The 20,503-nt window shown below is 50.6% G+C and overlaps 1 protein-coding gene across 7 annotated transcripts in view; it reads left to right on the top strand.

The window, feature by feature from the left end:
* Positions 1–461: 461 nt before the first annotated feature.
* The window catches only part of SYNE2 (spectrin repeat containing nuclear envelope protein 2), a 394,119-nt gene continuing 374,077 nt past the window's right edge, over positions 462–20,503 (top strand). For all 7 annotated transcript variants that reach the window (XM_051826403.2, XM_051826401.2, XM_051826405.2 and 4 more), the window contains exon 1: positions 462–639. The gene's annotated coding sequence lies outside the window, so the exon portion shown is untranslated. The remainder of the gene's footprint in view (positions 640–20,503) is intronic.

The raw sequence follows: 20,503 nt of genomic DNA, 5'->3' as shown, positions 1-20,503 counted from the left end.
TCCGCCCCCCCCCCCCCGCCCCGGCAGGTGGCCGCGGGTCGGCACCGCGCGCGGAGAAACTCGGCCTCGGATTCTGAATCCACGCACCTCCCCGCAGAAGGGGCTCCCGGGGCTGCCGCGGCCCGGGGAGGGGGGTGGAGACCTGGCGGCAAATTCGCAGGTCCGCTCCAGACCCCGGAGTCCACGCACGGCCAAGTTCCTCGCCGCTACCGGCCGGAAAGGCCTTGGAGGGGAGAGGGTGTGGGCCCTTCGCCCCCAGCCCCGGGGAGACCGCTAGGCCGCCTCTCCCTGCCGCCACCTGCGATGTTCCCAAACCCGGAAAGAAAGTTGCCCGCCCCGGGCGGCGGGGCCTGCCGCGGGGGGCGGGCCGCTCCGCCCCGGCGCTGGCGGGCGCGCTCCACACTGGCCGCCGAGCGGCGAGCGCGGGACTGGGCGGCGGGCGGCGGGCGGGGCAGGCGCGGGGCGTGGTCAGCAGCTCTGAGCGCCGAGGAGCGGAGCGCGCCCGGAGCCCGCGGCCGGACTGCGAGAGCGAGCCGGGGCACGGGCGCCGAGGCGCGATCGAGCGAGCGGGGCGAGCGGGGGTGCCCACCGTGGACAGCTCGGGCCCGCGCCCTCGCCCTTCGGCCGAGCGGACGGCGGGTGAGCGCGGCCGCGGGGCCCCAGCACCCCCAGTGCGCCCCGGAGGGAGCGAGAGGGAGAGAGGAGGTCCCCGAGCCTGGGGGCGGGGGCGGCGGGTGCCCGGGACCGACCTGCCGCCCGGGTCCGAGCCAGGCCACCCGGGAAACTTTGCGCGGGTGGGGAGAGCCGGGTGCGTGGAAGGCGCCGCAAACTTGTCAGCGGGCGGGGCGCTTCGGGGATTGCAGCGAGCGCCAGCGGGTGGCGTTTGTCTCTCCGGCTTCTTTGTGTCACCTCCGGGTCCCTGCGCGCCGGTCCCCCAGGCTCGGGAAGGTGGCTGCACCCCGTCGCTCGGCCCCCGGGTGCCCCGGCCGCCCCCACCCCGGCGCCGGCCCAGGCCCGGGCGCTCGGGGCGCGGGGTGGGGTGGGGGAAGCGGTTGATTGTTTGCATCCTTCGGGTCACGCCTGGGCGGGAAAGATTTTGAACGCTCCCCGCGTGAGAAGGGACGCGGGGAGCCGCGGCGCACGGATTGCAGAATCGTGGGCGGCGCGCACGGGGGCTGCAGAGGGCGCGGGGCCCCCAGGGGCCCGGGCCCCGGAGGGGCAGCGCCGGGACGGCCGGGATTCTAATGCCATCTTGATTGTTTGGGGTCTTTGTTGTGTGCGGTTGCCGTGAGGGTCTGACGTTGGCCCCTTCTCCTCCCTGGGGGTGTTTTCCTGGCTGTTTTGTTTGCAGCCAGTGCGGCTGGAAGCCACGGTTGGGGAGGTTTGAGAGGTGCTGGGGGCGCCTCCTGTTTCCCAAAGTTGTGATTTCCCTGTTGGAAGAGGCGTCCGAGGCGGATGCCAGCGGGCACGGCTGCGTGCGAGCGCTGGCAAGTCGGGGCTAGGCCGGGACGCCCCAGCCGCGCCGCTGCACTGAGCTCTTTCTTTTATAAGTTTGATCGGATGCAACTTCTGTCTCTGTTCTCCAAGTTCCCCCAGCCCCGAAGGCCTCGCTCGCAGCTGTGCTGGCTGTGGCTATGCTGGGGCGGTTCCATCGTGGTTACTGGGGGCAGGAGGAAGGACTTGACCGTGCACCCCAGGCACCTGCCGTGGGAACAGCACGGTCTTCCGGGAGAGCGCGGGTTCGGCTCTCACGGGAATGCCGTACCTGCTGTGTCTATGTGTTTTAATGCATCATGTCTCTCGTTTTCTTTTTTGGAAAATTGTTGGGATTCCCAGAGGCTATTTCTGGAATAATGACGGACTAGCCTCAACCCAACCGGGCCACCCCCTCCCCTCCCACTTGGGGGGACCGTGGGAACAGGTGTAATCCTCATTGAGGTTTTTTGTGGTTCACCCTCTAGATTCAACCATGAGTGACAAGTGGAGATGTGTAAGTCTTGGTCCGCATGTTGGGGTTAAGGAGACTTTTATTCGAGTTGGAAATTCAAGCTCAAACCTGTTTGTAGCCTTGTGCATGCACGGTGTTTAAAAGGTGGTGTGGGTGTTTGTTTACCCATCAGACGTGTTGCTGACATTTCAGCCATCTGGGCTGGCTTGTGGGCTACTGCAGTGTGTTCTAAGAACCCAGCCACAAGGGGATTATTCTACTGTCCTCAGTAACCTAGGCTGAGAGTTTGATGTAAAATCCAAAAACCGAATCAGACCCATTTTCCTAAGTGAAGGCAAAGGGTGAAAGGCGATTTGTTCATTTGCCATTACTCTGCATATGTTGTCAATTCAGGTTTTCCATAATTTCACAAAAATTATTCCTTCGTTTCCTCCAGCAAGCTCCTACCATAGGCCAGCCACTCTGTTTGACTCTGGGTGTCTGGGTCGTAGTGGGTGCCGTTTATAGAACAGTAAACACCTTACATAGATTGTTTAGTTTATTTGTCGTTGTTTATTGAATACCTAACCGTGTACTGTGCTGGGTGCTGGGTTATAGGGTGCCCGAGGCAGCTGCCCTTATCTAAGGGGAAGAGAGGGAGAAAGTAGAGTTTCCTTTTAAAACCATCACAGTTTTTTCTTTTTCAATTTGAGAGGCAGAGAGCGAGTGAGCTCCCAGATACCAGTTCACACTCCCCAAATGCCCGCAGTGACCGTGGCTGGGTCCAGGCCTCCCATGTGGGTGACAGGGACCCAAGGACTTGAGCCATCACTGCTGCCTCCCAGGGCCTGCATTAGCAGGAGCCAGGACTTGAACCAGCCACTCTCGAATGTGGGATGCGGGTGTGTTAACTGTTCAGGCCCAACACGCACTTCGTGATTGCACCTTTGAAGACCACATCACATGAGTTTTCTGTGTGGCCTCTCCGGCTCCCTGTGAATGAAAGGCAGAGACCCAGTAAAGCCTCCTGTCTCAGCCGCTGCTGCACTCCCGACTCGCGCATCCACAGCCGGACTGGCTGCCTGTCTTGCTGCCCCAGGGCCCCTGGACTTCCTGTGCTGGGCCGCCCCGCCCGCCATCTCTGCTCCCTTCTCATCCTCTCCACCTCTTTACACCGTGCAGGGTTCTCACTGAGCCCTCGCTGGCCCACAGACAAAACCACAGCCCCCTAAGCAACTCCCATTCCTCCTTGTGTAACTTTATTATTATTATTTTTTTTTTCCATGCCAGGTAACATCTGTTGCTTGTCTGTTTCCCCCTACTAGATTGTACACCCCATCAGCGCTGTGTTGGGGCTGCAGAATGTGCCACAGTGCCTGGCACGTGGTAGGTAGGTTCTCAGGCACGTTGCTGAATGGACAATGAGCGGGGACCCGGGATGGAATGTGGAGACAGTGGGAGACAGCGATCTCCGCCCAGGTGGCGCCGGGACTGACACTTGGAAGCTTGGAAGGAGCTGGCTTTCTGATGATAAGGGCTGTGGAGGGGAGGCAGGCGCCAGGCGACAAAGGCCTTGAGGCTGGAAAGACCTTGACCGCGTGTGGCTTTGTGGGAACTGAGAGATCACGGTGGCTGAGCAGATGTTGGGGGGGGGGGGCTCCCTGGAGGGTGATGATCAGGTGTCGGAACACACAGGGTCTTCTGCAGAAATTCACTTGGATCTTCAAGGAAAATACTTATTATGAAAAAACTAGGTCTGGATTCCAGTTTTTTTTTTTTTTTTTGCATCAAAATAGACTTATTTTTAAAATTTTATTTTCCCATGAGCTTTTGCAAGTATTCACACACACACACACACACACCATATTAGCCTTATTTCATGGCTTATTTTTTTTTAAAGATTTATTTATTTATTTGAAAGTCAGAGTTACACAGAGAGAGGAGAGGCAGAGAGAGAGAGAGAGAGAGTCTTCCATCCACTGGTTCACTCCCCAGTTGGCCGCAACAGCTGGAGCTGCGCCAATCTGAAGCCAGGAGCCAGGAGCTTCTTCCAGGAACCGGTGCCCATATGGGATGCTGTTGCTTCAGGCCAGAGTGTTAACCCACTGCCCGGCCCCTTCATGGCTTATTAAACTGGGTCCTGTGGAGACTAAGTAACCTTCTGGGGTCATCAGAAGGGGAATGGCAGAGCCTGGGCTTGGAGGCTGTGCCCGGAGCGGAAGACAGGGGCCCTAAGCCCGAGGAGCTGTTGGTGTCGCGGGAGGACTCAGCACTGCACTGTGCTCATTCCCAGGCCGTGGGGGCTGGGGACCGTCTCAGTCTGCCTGGCAGTGGGACAGGCCAAACTGGAAAAAACTAACCCAGTGTTGTGTTTGTTCATTTAGTTGTCATTATGAAACATTTCAGATTAACCACATCTTAGGAAATAGTGTTAATATTAAATGCAGCCGCCTGTTCTCCGGCTTGATTTCCTGGGTATCAGTGAGTGACCCGTGTCTCCTAAGCCCCCTCCTATTTTACACTAAAAGGGTTATGTCTGGAGTAATGTAAAATCATTTTTGTTTAAGGCTTGCAGTTCTTCAAGAAATTGTACGTTATGTTCTTTTTTTTATAGTATTCATTTATTTATTTGAAAGGCAGAATTACAGAGAGGCAGAGAGAGAGAGAGAGAGAGAGAGAGAGGGCTTCCATCCACTGGTTCACTGATTCACTCCCCAAATGGCCACAATGGCCAGAACTGGGCTGATCCAAAGCCAGGAGCCAGGAGCTTCTTCTGGGTCTCCCACATGGGTGCAGGGCCCCAAGGACTTGGGCCACCTTCTACTGCTTTCCCAGGACATAGCAGGGAGCCAGATTGGAAGTGGAGCAGCCGGGACTAGAACCAGCACCCATAAGGGATGCCAGCACTGCAGGCGGCTGCTTTACCTGCTATGCCACAGCGCCAGTCCCACCATGGCTTCTTTTCTTGCACCAGGAGGTGAGAGGTGGAAAGGGGGAAGGAATCAACCCCCCCAGGTCTACGTTTTCCAGACCCCGAGACTTTGAAAGATGTGTGAAAGGATGGGCGCTGTTGACAGCTTCTGAGGTCCGCACATCGCCCTTGACACACGTGAGCCTCGCGCTCCTGCCTCCCGTGTCCAGGCAGGACTGGAAACTCCAGTCTGGGCTGCAGAGCTCGGGTCTGTCCGGAGCCACCACTTACACGTTGCTCTGTTCCCACCTGGCTTTTTCATGTCCTTTAGCTGCTGCGACTGCTTGCAGTTTATCATCGGTGCGTAGCTCCTCTTCTGTCTGGTTTGTAAATACACCCCTATTCGATTCACTCCACACAGTCATTTGCTTTGTAAATATTTATCGAATCTAGGCTGTGGCACGTGGATGAAAATCAATGTCCCTTGCCCCGAGCCAGCTTTCCAGCAGGAGAAGAGCCATAGGCAGAGGCACACGCAGTCCCATTGAGGTCACCGTGAGCGTTGGGGCGGAGGCAGGAGCAGGAGGAAGCAGTCAGCTGGGGCAGTGATTCTTAACCTGTGGTCCAGGACCAGCAGCATAAGACCTATTGAATCAGAAACCATGATGGTGGCAGCATGGCAACCTGTGGGTTTTTTTTTTTTTTCTAAAGATTTCTTTATTTAAGAGGCAGAATTACAGACTGAGAGAGGGAGAGACCAAGGGAGAGATCTTCCATCCGCTGGTTCACTCTGCAAATGGCCGGAGCTGGGCCGATCTGAAGCCAGGAGCCAGGAGCTTCTTCCGGGTCTCTCATGTGCGTGCAGGGGCCCAAGGGTTTGGGCCATCCTGTGCTACTTTTCCCAGAGACATTTAAGGGAGCTGGATCAGAGGTGGAGCAGCTGGGACTCGAACCAGCACCCTTATGGGATGCTGGTGTTGCAAGCAGAGGCTTAACTTGCTACACGACAGCCCTAGAATGAGGTGCACTGGCAGAATTAGAAGATCTGAAATTTTTTTCTAGCTTTTAAAGTCCATGAGCGGGGCCAGCGGTATGGTGCAGTGGGCTACACTGACACTTGTGTTGCTGGCATCCCATATCAGAATGCCAGTTCCAACTGCTCCACTTCCTCTCTAGCCTGGGAAAGCAGCAGAAGATGGCCCAAGTGCTTGGGCCCCTGCACCCACCTGGGAGACCCAGATGGAATTCGTGGCTCCAGGCTGTGGCTTGGTTCAGTCCTAGCCGTTATGGCTATTTGGGGAGTGATACCAGTGATAAAAGATTTTTCTTTCTCAAACTCTTTCTCCCACTCTGCCTTTCAAATAAATACATTTGTTAAAAAAGGAAGTCCACAGTATGATCCAGTAGTAAGGTTTTATCTTTTTTATTTATTTATCTGAAAGGTAGAGGATGAGAGAGAGAGAGAGAGAGAGAATGAATCATTTGCTGGTTCACATCCCAAATACTTGCAACAGCTGGGGCTGGGCCAGGCCAGTGCCAGGAGATGGACACTCCATCTGAGTCTCCCAGGTGAGTGACAGGAACCCAAGTACTTGAGCCGTTAGCTGCTGCCTCCCTGGGCAGGAAGCTGGAATCAGCACTCAGATCCAGATGCTCTGAGATGGTGTGTAGGCATCCCACGTGCTGTGCTCCCATCCCTGTGAGTGTGGTTTAGAAATGCGGTATTTACCCACATTGGATTTGAAGAGCCCCAGCTGGCACTCATCAAGTATATAAAGCATTGATTGCCGTGTAAGTCAAACAAAGCAAAATGTTGAAGTTGTGTTTGACACTGGAGCAATGGTAAATTGGATTTAAAATCTTTATTATAAAAAATTTCATGTGCACTCAAAGAGACAGGATGGTAGGTAAGCATTAGCTAGAACCAATAATTATCAAATTCTGCCAGTCTGATTTTCAGCACTCTACGCTCACTGACCTTCCGTGCTGGATTTCATAGATCATGCTGTTTCATCCCTAAGTAATTGCATTTTATGTTATTTGAAACATAAAGTTCCTAGAGAGAAATCTGAATCATGTGCAGTCATAGAATGGTTACACTTTAGAAGTACCAATAGGGGCCGGTGCCATGGCTCACTTAGTTAATCCTCCACCTGTGGTGCCAGCATCCCATATGTGCCCCGGGTTCTAGTCCCGGTTGCTCCTCTTCCAGTCCAGCTCTCTGCTGTGGCCCGGGAAGGCAGTGGAGGATGGCCCAAGTGCTTGGGCCCTGCACCCGCATGGGAGACCAGGAGGAAGCACCTGGTTCCTGGCTTCAGATCGGTGCAGCGCCGGTGGTTGCAGGCATTTGGGGGGTGAACCAATGGAAGGAAGACTTTTCTCTCTGTCTCTTTCTCTCACTGTCTAACTCTATCAGTCCAAAAAAAAAAAAAAGTACCAATAAAAGGTATCTGGAGCTCATTTGCACACATATGGGCAGAACAAAGGACGTGGACACATATGCATATACTCCTGTTCCTATAGAATCTATTGAGATTAGGGTACTTGTTGCTGCTGTGAACTCGTTTTACTAGACTATTTTATGCCCCTCATTGTCCTGACGGCGGTACATGTACTATGCTGACAGGTGATACTCCAGAACTGCAAGAAAGAATCTAGACCCGGGCCCTGCCAAAAGGGAGTGACTGCCTGTGCATTTGGAAGGCAGGCTTTGGGCGAAGGGAGGCATTAGAAGGCTTCAGGCAGGTTTTTCATACGTGGAAATGAAGACCTCTCACTACTCATTTTGGCAATAGTGTCGCCTGTTTTGGAAAGAAAAGGTAGTCAGCATGTAGGAATGTCTTATCTATATTATTAAGGAATTTATTACTACGTTAGATTTTCAGGGTCACAGCAAATGCATGATCGTTACTGTAACAGTTTTCATCAATTCGTATGTTCATGTGATATTGATACAAAGAGAACAGAGTCAGTGCAGTTCGGAGATGGAATTCGAAGAATACAATGATGCTCCCCTCCCTCCCCAAGGGCTATAAGCAATAGTCAAATGAAAATATCATTTCATTCCTATTTATGGGACATTTTAAAGTAATCACAGATGATTAAAATTCAGCATTAGGGATGTACGATTTTTTTAAAAAAAATCCACTCATCTTAGTTGATGTGTCACATGCAGTCTTTTCCTCAAAGTCAGAGATAACCTACTTAGGCAGAGGTTAGGCCACACTATGGTTGTGTTTGGAGAGAGAGGGCAGAACTGCTGTACACAGAAGGGCTCCTGTTAAAATCCCTTTGGTTCAGGGGTGCAAGGTGTGCTTTCCTGAGGAAAAGCTGATTATATCACTTGCCACAGAGATTTTTTTTTTAAGATTTATTTGAAAGGCAGAATTACAGAGAGGCAGAGAGAGAGAATGCGAAAGAGAGAGAGAGAGAGAGAGAGAGAGAGAGAGAGAAGGAGAGGTCTTTCATCCACTGGTTCACTCCCCAAATGGCCGCAATGGCTGGAGCTGCACCGATCTGAAGCCAGGAGCCTGGAGTTTCTTCCAGGTCTCTCACGTGGGTGCAGGGGCCCAAGGACTTGGACCATCTTCCACTGCTTTCCCAGGCCATAGCAGAGAGCTGGTTCGGAAGTGGGGCAGCTATGGGATGCTGGTGCTGCAGGCTTAGCCCACTATGACACAGGCCGACCACACTGTGTAAAGTCAACAAAATAAATAAGGCTACTCAAGAGTGTTCCCCAAGTTCCCCAGGTGAATTTAGAAACCCCAGAAACACAAATGCGTCTCCACTGCTGATATGGTGCTACGCTCTAGTCATTGCAGGTAGAGTCTCCCAAAGTTGGTGCGGAGTGCATAGTATGAAAAAGCTGTGTATGGATCACACATTTTTGTCATCAAAATACATATTATGAAAATGTGTGTTATGACAAAGATGCATGGGTTTGGGACTTTGCATCAACACAAACTTTTTTTTTTTTTTTAAAGATTTATTTACTTGAGAGGCAGAGTTACAGAGAGAGGGAGAAACAGAGAGAGAGAAAGACAATATAAACATTTAATTCCATTCTTTCCCTGAATTTTTTGAAGTAGTCTCATATAAGATTGCTTGATAGGATAATGCATGCTAGGGCTTTTTTCTTTTCTTCTTCTTCTTTTTTTTAAAGATTTATTTATTTATTTGAAAAGCAGAGTCAGAGAGAGAGAGAGAGAGAAAGGTCTTCCATCAGCTGGTTCACTCCCCAAATGGCTGCAACATCTGGAGCTGGGCCGATCTGAAGCCAGGAGCCAGGCACCACTTCTGGGTCTCTCATGTAGGTACAGGGGCCCAAGCACTTGGACCATCTTCTGCTTTCTCAGGTGTATTAGCAGGGAGCAGGATCAGAAAGTGGAGCAGGCAGGACTTGAACTGGTGTCCATATGGGATGCCGGCACTGCAGGCTTAACCTTTCACGCCACAATGTCAGTCACCATGGTAGAACTTTTAGTTAAACATCTGAGTGAGTGATTCAGAAAGGAGAAAACATGAAAAGGAATGACTTACGGTTTCTGTTCACTACAGAGTTAAAGATGTATTTTATTATTTGCACTTTTTATGCTGGTAAAAAAAAAAAACAAGTAATTAGCAGGTCCTTATTAAGATATCCTGTATAGTCACTTAGTGGATGACCCCTGCTAATAAATCTTTGTTTAAAAGAACACAAGTCACTTTTGTAGTCTTTGTACTTTTTTTTTCTTCATTGTAGCAAGCTTCAGCTCTGTTGGGTAATCATTAATTTTATAGAACTGTTTCTGCAAGAACTGACTGTATTCCCTAATGACCTGGGAGGAAAGGCACTCCTCAATGTTTGTAACCACAGGCTGGTGATTTAGTTACAAAGCTGCTGGTGAGGGTTTCTGAGGGTGGAAGGTAAGCTTGCTCTGGGTGAGTCATCCTGCTGCCTTGCACGGGCTGTGTGTTTTCTTAGCAACTGCTGTGGATTTCAGGTGTGAGCAGAGCAAGCATGTTTTGAATTGATTCACCATTCTTTCAGGTTCTGTGTGTCTGCTAAGCCTTAGAAATTGCGAGTGTTGTCTGTGCCATGAAGAATGAAGGAATGCGTTCATGTCCTGTCTAGACGTTCCAGATAATTCCTGATTGATTTTTCACTGGGAGTGGGTGCATGCGTGGGAGTGAAGATGGGAAAGAAAGAAAATACCCGCATCTGGGTCACTGTGAATCCCCGTGATGGCGCCCCATGCGCTGATAGGATGAAATGTCATTTACTAGGTCTTGGTCCTGAGCAAAAAGTCCGCATGCATTAGCGCTGAAGGAACACTGGCTTTTAGAAGTGTCTGACCTGGGTTCAAATCCTGGCTTTGGTGTATACTAGCTGTCTCGTGTTGGGCAAATTACCTAACCTCTGAATGATTTCCTCATCTGTAAAAGTGAAGCTGAAATGCTATCTACTTTATAGGCAGGAGTTTATGAGTGTTCCTGAAATAATATGGGCAAAAAGGCCCAGTCTTGGGGTGCAGCAGGTTAAGCCACAGTCTGGGATGCCTGTATCCCGTATGAGTGCTTGTTCAAGTCCCAGCTGCTCTGCTTCCCATCCAGCTCCCTGCTAATGCTCCTGGGAAGGCAGCAGGAGATGGTCCCTGTGCTTGGGGCCCTGCCACCCATGTGGGAGACCTGGATGGAGTTCCAGACTCCTGGCTTTGGCCTGGCCTCACCTTGGCCTTTGCGGCCATCTGGGGAGTGAACCAGCAGAGGGAAGATCTGTCTCTCTGTCACTCTTCCTTTTAAATAAAGTCTTTTTTTTTTTTTTTTTTTTTTGACAGGCAGGGTGGACAGTGAGAGAGACAGAGAGAAAGGTCTTCCTTTGCCGTTGGTTCACCCTCCAATGGCCGCCGCGGCTGGTGCGCTGCGGCCAGCGCACCGCGCTGATCCGATGGCAGGAGCCAGGTGCTTCTCCTGGTCTCCCATGGGGTGCAGGGCCCAAGCACCTGGGCCATCCTCCACTGTACTCCCAGGCCACAGCAGAGAGCTGGCCTGGAAGAGAGGCAACCGGAACAGAATCCGGCACCCCGACCGGGACTAGAACCCGGTGTGCTGGCGCTGCAAGGCAGTGGATTAGCCTAGTGAGCCGCGGCGCCAGCTTAAATAAAGTCTTAAAAGAAATATGGGTAACTGGAAGTACACTATTCATTTCAAGCGTGCAGTGCGCGAAGAGCTAGGTGGCAGGTGTAGAGGGGACAATCAGACATGGTCCCCAATTCTTCAGGAATTGGAGGAGACAACCTCGTAAGCAAACCTCTGTAGCAGTGCCCACTGAAGCCAAGCCAAGCCCTGTGTGTGCATCAAAGCAGTGGTGGTGACGGATGCCAACGTGGGGAAGCTAGAGAGCTAATTTTGTAGAACATTTGACATTCGAGCTGGGTGTGTGTGTGTGTGGCTGGGCCTAGAACAATGAGTTGGGTTTTCATGGGTGGAGAATGCAGGCTGCATTCTCAGGACCCTGTGGGCTGCAAAAAGGCGCAGGGCTCGTGGCAGAACGTGGTGATGGGCGAGAAGGCTGGGAGACGAGTCGTGGTTAGGTTTCAGAGGGTTTTGCATACAAACGTGTTGGGACCATATTCTCTCCATCAGCGGGGAGCCAAAGCAGGTGCCTGGTGAGAGCTCTGTCTGTGCTGATGTTCTGAAGGATGTGTTAGAGACACAGGGAGACATCTGGAGAAAGAGACAGAGGGGAGTACAAGGAGAGAGAAGAGAGAACTCGAAGCCGGGCTCTAAAGAGCTCACTGGTGGCCGGCGCCGTGGCTCACTAGGCTAATCCTCCGCCTTGCGGCGCTGGCACACCGGGTTCTAGTCCCGGTCAGGGCGCCAGATTCTGTCCTGGTTGCTCCTCTTCCAGGCCAGCTCTCTGCTGTGGCCCAGGAAGGCAGTAGAGGATGGCCCAAGTCCTTGGGCCCTGCACCCACATGGGAGACCAGGAGAAGCACCTGGCTCCTGCCTTCGGATCAGCGTGGTGTGCCGGCCGCAGCACTCCAGCTGTGATGGCCATTGGAGGGTGAACCAACGGCAAAAGGAAGACCTTTCTCTCTGTCTCTCTCTCACTATCCACTCTGCCTGTCAAATAAATAAATAAATAAAAGTTAAAAAAAAAAAAGTACCTGGCTCCTGCCATCGGATCAGCGCGGTGCGCCGGCTGCAGCGCGCTGGCCACGGCGGCCATTGGAGGGTGAACCAACAGCAAAAGGAAGACCTTTCTCTCTGTCTCTCTCTCTCACTGTCCACTCTGCCTGTCAACAACAACAAAACAAAACAAAACAAAACAAAACAAAACAAAGAGCTCACTGGTGCCCTCAGTTGAGAGAAAGCACAGGAGGAGAGGGTGTGGGAGCGATTGGATGGTGCGGCAGAGGTGGGCTAATGGGATTTGGGAGCTTGAAGATGAGTGGCGCATCTTGCTGGCAGTGGGAAGTTCAGTTCTGAAAAAAGGGAGGCTAACATCTATTGTGCACTGGCACCAAAGATCTGTTGGAAAAATAGAATTGAAAAGTAAGTTTATGTTGGTGCAGAACATTTTTTTGAAACTCATACCCATAGTTTTTTCATGATATGCAGTTTCCATGAACTTTCTAAAGACCTCTTATATTAGGTATCTGCTTTTTTTTTTTAAGATTTATTTTATTTATTTCAAAGACAGAGTTACAGAGAGAGGTGGAGACAGAGAGAGAGAGAAGTCTTCCATCCTCTGGTTCACTCCCCAGATGGCCGCAATGGCCGGAGCTGCACTGATCCAAATCCAGGAGCCAGGAGCTTCTTCCAGGTCTCCCATGTGGGTGCAGGGGCCCAAGGACTTGGGCCATCTTCCACTGCTTTCCCAGGCCATAACAGAGAGCTGGATCGGAAGTGGAGCAGCTGGGACTCCAACTAGCGCCCATATGGGATGCCAGCACTGCAGGCGGTGGCTTTGCAGGCTATGCCACAGCACTAGCCCCCAAATTTTTGTTTGCTAGGGAGAGAGAAGGAGGGAGAGAGAGAGAGAGAGAGAGAGAGCGTGAGCGCACCAGTTCCCCTTTGCTGATGTACTCCCTAAATTCCTTCAGTGCCTGAGCCCCAAAGCCAGGAGCTAGGACCTTAACTCAGGTGTCCCCTGGGGGTGGCGGGGACGCAGGCACTTGAGCCACACCTACTGCTTCCTAGGATGTGCATTAGCGGGAAGCTTGGGCCAGGAACCAGAGCTGGGCGTGGAGCCCAGGTGCGTGTGGGATGCAGGCGTCCTAACCAGTGGGCCCAACACCCATCCCTCTGGCAGTGTTTGCTGATGAAGAAATCAAGGCTCAGAAGAGGTCTGGTGTTTACACCTCAGCTTTAACTCCAAGCTCTTCTCAGTTGGACCTGGGAATCCTGGGCGCAGCCAGCAGGCTGCTCCCGGGGCCGCCTGCCATCCATTTCCACACGTGGGCTCCAGTTACAGAGTCTGCTGGGAGCGGACAGGCGCTGTTTCTCTTTGCCCCCTGAGGAGGCAGGGAGCTTCCAAGGCCACTGTATTTCTCAGGTTCTCTCTCTCTCTCTCTCTCTCTCTCTCTCTCTCTCTCTCTCTCTCACACACACACACACACTCACACTCACACTCAAATATTATTTTCTTTTTCCATTCTTATATTTCTCTCTCCAAAGCTGATCCGTGCAGACAACAACTGTATGTTTATCCATCCGAATGTTTCCAAACACTCGGAACCTTGGCAGCAGTTAGGCAAATTAGCTGGAATGGGAACATTCTCCTTGTTCTCCTGGATACCTGGTGTCTGGGTTTATGATTGAGGTTTCCTACATATTGGCTTTTATTACAGACCGCTGTCCTGAGAGCACACAGACCTCAAAGTGAACGCATATTAAACGCTCCCAGATCACCTTTTACATCAGTGACGTACCCAGCTTTAGAATTCAGAGACCTTGACTGTCTTTATTTGTTGCTAAACCAGTTCTGTTAATTTATTACACAAGTTTGCCAGTTAACTGCAACAGTGGACAAAAACATGTTTCTTTCTTTCTTTTTTTTTTCCAAGAGGAGGAAGAGCAGAGAAGAGGTGGGAATAGAATTTAACATAGGCACATTATAGTTTGCTTCATATATATGTATATATAGTTTGGTATATATTATTCTATCATCATATATAGTATTCTTATTTACTTTGAAAACATTTTTTATTTTTATCTACAGAGAGAGAGAGAGAGAGAGAGAGAGAGAGAGAGAGGTCTTCCATCTGCTGGTTCATTCTCCAAATGTCTGCAACAGCCAGGGCTGGGCCGAGTTAGGGCTGGGAGTCCAGAGCCTAGGACCTCCCTCCAGGTCTCCCACGTGGGTAGCGGGAGCCCAAGCACTTGGATCAACACCCACAGCCTCCCAGGATGCATAGCAGGAAGCTGAATCTGGTATTGTGTAGCCAGGACTTGAACTGACACTCTGTTAGATGTGTGTGCCCACTGCTCCACAGTGCCTGTTCCTGGTCACCATATTAATGAACCCTTCATGTGTTGTGTGCTTAGATAATACATGTTGTGGTGAGTTTCTGTGCAGAGTCATGGGATAAAACATCCAAGGTTTTCTCCTTGGCATTGTATGAGGACATGGGCTTTTGAGCCTGACATACTTGGGTTCAAGCTGACTTGCCCATAACTTGCTGTATGATTTTGGGCAAGTTGCTTAGCCTCTGTGTTCCCCTACATGAGGCAGATACTGTTTGTTGTCTAAACCTAAAAGAATTAAAGAGATGATGTCTACACAGTGTCTATACAAATGAAGTACTATATAAACGATCCTTAGCACCGTTTTATCATCATCATTATTATTTTTAATTTTTAAAAATATTTATTTATTTGAAAGTCAGTTACAGAGAAAGAGAGGCAGAGGGAGAGAGAGAGAGAGAGAAAGAGAGGTCTTCCATCCACTGGTTCACTCCCCAGCTGGCCGCAGTGGGTGGGGCGGTGCAGATCCGAAGCCAGGAGCACAGGAGCTTCTTCCGGGTCTCTCACGTGAGTGGCAGGAGTCCAAAGACTTGGGCCATCTTCTACTGCGTTCCCAGGCCATAGCAGAGAGCTGGATCAGAAGTGGAGCAGCCGGGACTTGAACCAGTGCCCATATGGATTGCCAGCACTGCAGGCGGCTGCTTTACTCACTACACCACAATGCCGGCCCCCCTTTAAATCATTAAAATCAAATAAAGAACCTACAGGTTTGGTCACCTGTGTAAGGAGCATTTGCCTGTTCTTTCAGGCTATACCAAAGGAAATATCACTGAGTTTTTCACTTTTATCCCACTGTAGATTGTCAGAAAGAATGTACAAATATTGAGATAAACTTTTAAACATAGATGCAAATTGGAGCAGGTGTTTAGCCTCGTGGTTAAGACACCTGTCTCTCACATCAGAGTGCCTGGGCTGGATTCTCGGTTGTGGCACCTGGCTCCAGCTTCCTTCCGATGCAGACCTTGGCAGGCGGTGGTCATGGTTCAAGTAATTGGTCTCCTCTCACCCATCCAGGAGCCCTGGATTGCATTCCTGGCTCCAGCCTCTGCTCTGTCCTGGCCATTGAGGGCATTTTCTTGGATGCTTTCTTCTCTCTCTGCTTCTCAAATGAACAAAAAATGATGAGTACATATCTCAGTACCTCTGTCAATCAACTTCCGACCCAAATAAGTTGGAGGAGCTTCCCGCAAAGAACGACAGGTTTTTCTCTTGTCAGAGTCGTTCTACTTTGGGTTCTGCTTGGGAAAATATTTAGAATGCATAAGACAGGTTTTGAGAGTGTTCTACTTGTTCACCAGTAGGGAAAAAATAACTCATGATGTTTCTGGTCAGGAGTATGTTATGTGTGTTTGGGCAACTGTAGACAAGTACAGGTATTCCTATGGGGAAGGAAAAGTCCGCTTCTTAGAAACCTCAGAACTGTAGCCTGAAATTCCGTGAAAAGGAAACCCAAAGAATTTTGGGGGCTGGTGTTGTGGCTTAGCAGGTAGCGTTGCCACCTTCGACGTCGGGATCCCATATGGGGTTGCTAGATCAGAAGTGGAGTAGCCAGGACTCCAACCAGGCACTCTGATGTGGGATGGAGGCGTCTCAAGTGGTGGTTTAACCTGCTGTGGCACACACTTGCCCGCCTCAATTTGCGTTTTTTAAAGGTCAGATGTGCATTTAGCCCAACAATTGGGAAAAGCCCCTGTCCACACTGGAGTGTCTGGGTTCGATCCCCAGCTGCAACTCCTGATTCTGGCTTCTCACCATGGCAGATCCTTGGAGGGGGCAGTGGTGATGGCTCAGGTAGTTGGGAGATGTGGGTTGAGTTCCCAGCCTCCTGGCTTTGTCCCCCAGCTTTGTGGCCTTTGGCAACAGCAGATGGGGTCTCTGACAGTCTGTCTCTCCCTGCCGATCAAAAAAAAAAAAAAAAAACAAACCAGATATCTTTATTTCTTTCTGTCTTTCTTTCTGTCTTTCTGTCTTTCTGTCTTTCCAGGCAGAGTGGACAGTGAGAGAGAGAGACAGAGAGAAAGGTCTTCCTTTGCCGTTGGTTCACCCCGCAAATGGCCGTTGCAGCCGACGCACCGTGCTGAATCAAAGCCAGGAGCCAGGTGCTTCTCCCAGTCTCCCATGCTGGTGCAGGGCCCAAGCACTTGGGCCATCCTCCACTGCCCTCCGGGGCCACAGCAGAGAGCTGGCCTGGAAGAGGAGCAACCGGGACAGAATCTGGCGCCCCGACCAGGACTAGAACCCGGGGTGCCAGCGCCGCAGGTGGAGGATTAGCCTAGTGAGCTGCGGCGCCGGCCAGATATATTTCTAAAGGAGCCCCTGCGCACATTGCAAGTCAGAGCAAAGATAGGGAGCAGTCACAGCATGCATTGTGTCCTTTCCCAGAGATGATAAGACCTGGCATCACAAGTTGGCAAACTTGTATCTTTAAGAGAAAGCTCAGAAACAAGGCACTGGGGTGGTTTCTCTTCAGGTGAGAAAGGGCTGCTGGGTTTGGCAGTGGCATGGGAGCGATTTTGCCGGCTCTCCAGCCTCTCCCTGGGAAGCGGAGCTGGGCGGGAGGGCTTCACCGCTGGTGCAGAAGACACATGTGTTTCCATGGCTGTTGGGCTCAGCTTCTGCCCAACAAATGGATACCTGTTAGAGAGAGGCCCGGCCTCTTCTTCTTCCTCCTCCTCTTCCTCCTCTTCTTCCTCTTCTTCATTGTTTATTTATTTGAAAGAGTTACAGAGAGAGAAGGAGAGGCAGAGAGAGAGAGAGAGGTCTTCCATCTGCTGGTTCACTACCCAGTTGGCTTTAATGGTCGGAGCTGTGCCAGGAGCCAGGAGCCAGGAGCCAGGAGCTTCTTCTGGGTCTCCCATGTGGGTGCAGGAGCCCAAGGACTTGGGCCATCTTCCACTGCTATCCCGGCCCATAGCAGAGAGCTGGACAGGAAGTGGAACAGCTGGGCCTCGAACCGGCGCCTATATGGGATGCCAGCGCTTCAGACCAGGGCGTTAACCCACTGCGTCACAGTGCAGGCCCCTCTTCTTTCTTGTCAGAGTTACAGAGAGAAGGAGAGAGAAAGAGAGAGAGAGAGAGAGAGAGAGAGCGAGCGAGCTGCAACGTGCTCAGGAATCCAACTCAATCCGGGTCTCCCATGTATGCGGCAGGGCCATCACCTGGTGCCTCTCAGGATGCACACTCGCAGGAAGCCGGTATTGGAAGTGGAGCTGACCTCTTCCAGGCCAGCTCTCTGCTGTGGCCCTGGAGGGCAGTGGAGGATGGCCCAAGTGCTTGGGCCCTGCACCCCATGGGAGACCAGGAGGAAGCTCCTGGCTCCTGGCTTTGGATCGGCGTAGTGTGCCAGCTGTAGCAGCCATTTGGGGGGGTGAACCAACGGAAGGAAGACCTTTCTCTCTGTCTCTCTCTCTCTCACTGTCTAACTCTGCCTGTCCAAAAAAAAAGAAAAAAAAAAACAAGAAAGAAAGAGGAAGTGGAGCTGAAACTCGAATGCGGGCACTCCACTATAGGATGTGGGCACTGGAAATGACATTCTAACCTCTGTGCCAAGTGCCCACCCTGCATCATAGCACTTTCTTCAACTAAATTTTATGTGCCAGAATCTGTAATAAATCTACAAGGATTTACTAAATGATCTAAGGATGTGCAGATTTATTTGTTTTGTGCCCTGTAAAAATCTTGGTAAATTGTGACATAGAGCTGGGTTGAAGAGAATGCAGGGGAACTCCAAGAGTCTTGGGGCCGGTGTGGTGGTGCAGCAGGCTGAGCCTTTGCCAGTGGTGCCAGCATCCCATAAGAGCACCAGTTCCAGTCCCAGCTGCTCAGCTTCCTATGTAGCTCTCTGCTTACGGCCTGGGCAAGCAGTGGAAGATGGCTCAAGTGCCTGGCCCCTGCATCCACATGGGAGACCCGGAAGAAGCTCCTGGCTCCTGGCTTCAGCCTGGCCCAGTTCCAGCCATTGTGGTCATGTGGGGAGTGAACTAACAGATAGAAAATCTGTGTGTGTATATGTGTGTCTGTCTATCTCTCTCTTTCCTTTTCTATAACTCTTTCAAATAAATAAATGTTTTATAAATTTTTTTTCAAAGAGTCTTAAGGGGGGGTGGTTTTGGCATAGTGGTTAAGATTCTGGTTAAGATGCCCACATCTGAGGCAGGCATTGTGCCGTAGTGAGTTAAGCCATTTTGTGTGTCACTGGCATCCCTTATGAGCACAGGTTTGAGACCCAGCTGCTCCACTTCTGATCTAGCTCCCTGCTAGAGCATTTGGGAAAACAGTGAAAGATGGACCAAGTCTTTGAGCCGATGCCACCCATGTGGGAGAGCCGGATGGAGTTCCAGGCTCCTGGCTTCAGCCTGGCCCAGCCCCAGCCCTTGCAGCCATTTTGGAGAGTGAACCTGCCGATGGAAGATCTCTTCTTCTCTCTGTAACTTTGCCTTTCAAATAAATAAATAAATAAATAAATAAATACAATAGACGTGCACATCCCACTGCAGAGTACCTGCGTTTCATCCCCATTTTTGGCTCCTGACTCCAGCTTCCTGCTAAAGCAGGAAGGTGTTTGGTAATGCAAGGTAGCGGTCGTGGCTCAGGTCATAGGGCTCATGCCACCCCCTAGCCTGTGGGACCTGGATTGAGTTACCACCTCCTGGTATTTGTGGGCATCAAATGCCTGCAACAGCCATGGTTGGGCCATGCCAAAGGTAGGACCCAGACTCAATCCAAGTGTCTCTTATGTGGGTGGCAGGAACCCAAGCACTTGGACCATCAACTGTTGCTTCCCAGGCACGTTAGCAGGAAGCTGGATTGGAAGCAGAAGATCTGGGACTCAATCCCAGAAACTGCTGTAGGGGTCGCACAAGTCCCAGGCGACAGCTTAATTGCCTGCACCACGAAGCCTGTTCCTTAAGATGCTATATAATTAATATCTAGTCTTATTGCAAGTTGTATGTTCTTCAAGTTATGCTTTCCCTCTCCACAGAGAGATTCACTTATGTTGATATATACATATATATATACATATGTCTGATTTATTAATTTCCTTTCTTTAATATTCCATTGTGTGAAAATATCACAGTCCATGTACTCATTCATATATTTCTGGATATTTAATTTTTTATACCCCTTCTAGCTTTCCCTTGTTTGTTTCTTTTGCTCAATTTCCCATTGGCTTGTTTCTGAGAGGGTGCTTCGAGAAGTTTGTGGCGAATGGATTTAAAAGATTATTTTGGTGTGAAACTGTTTGAAATCCATGCATATAGTGATCTCCAAAAAGTTCATGGAAAAAGCACTTTGAAAATGTAAGAATGACTATGCATGGATTTCAGTATTTTTTTGCACCAAAATAAACATTTTTAATTCTATTTCCTGTGAACTTTTTGGAGTACTGTCGCATATTGTTTGAATATGTTTTGGAAAGCTGTTGTTTAAGAAACATATGCTCATTAACATGTACACAAGCCACACAAGCTCATCCAGAATTATTGGAGCTCCATGTAGCTGTGCGCATTTGAAAATGTGAATTGTCTCAGTGTTAACACGCCTGTAGATAGAAACGTATTCCTTTGTTTAGGATGGATGCGACCTAATCTTACAATTCTTGATTGTAAAGATGGATTTAATTTCCCCACATTTATGTGATCACAGGGGAGGAGGTGTTGACCTCACAGTCCTTTAAAATATGAGCGGATAACATTTCTTGGAAATCAGAAAACTCTCATTTTTCCCTCCACTACATAAAGCAGGGTAAAGGCTGGCCCCTGGGAGACCGAGGGAGCTGGAAGGTCATGGGGACTGGGGCGGGCGCTCAGCTCTCAGCTCACTGCTCCTCTCTCTCCGTGACTCTCTGTTTAACTAACTTGGGTTGTTCCTGGCTTTGCTGCTTTCTTGCCCCAGTCACTTCTGGTGCACTTGCCAGAGGTGCGTGCGATGCCCTTTGTCTCTTCTTGGCTACTTGCATCTGCTCTCTGGAAGGTTATTGTTCCCAAGGCTCTTAAGCAGCAGGATTAGGAGAGTTAAAGCTTTGTTGGCTTGGGCAGTGTAATCTTCCTATGTGCTCGGCTTTCTTCCCTCCCTTCTTGGTGGGTCCCTTGCATTAGCTCTCTGTTAGATAGCCATTCTGCATTTTGCTCATTTTTAATTCTTTTGGATCTTCC

The sequence above is a fragment of the Oryctolagus cuniculus genome, chromosome 20, assembly GCF_964237555.1.
Source record: "Oryctolagus cuniculus chromosome 20, mOryCun1.1, whole genome shotgun sequence".
NCBI lineage: Eukaryota > Metazoa > Chordata > Mammalia > Lagomorpha > Leporidae > Oryctolagus > Oryctolagus cuniculus.
The sequence above is the reverse complement of the archived record's forward strand: the minus strand, read 5'-3'. Positions and strand labels throughout refer to the sequence as shown.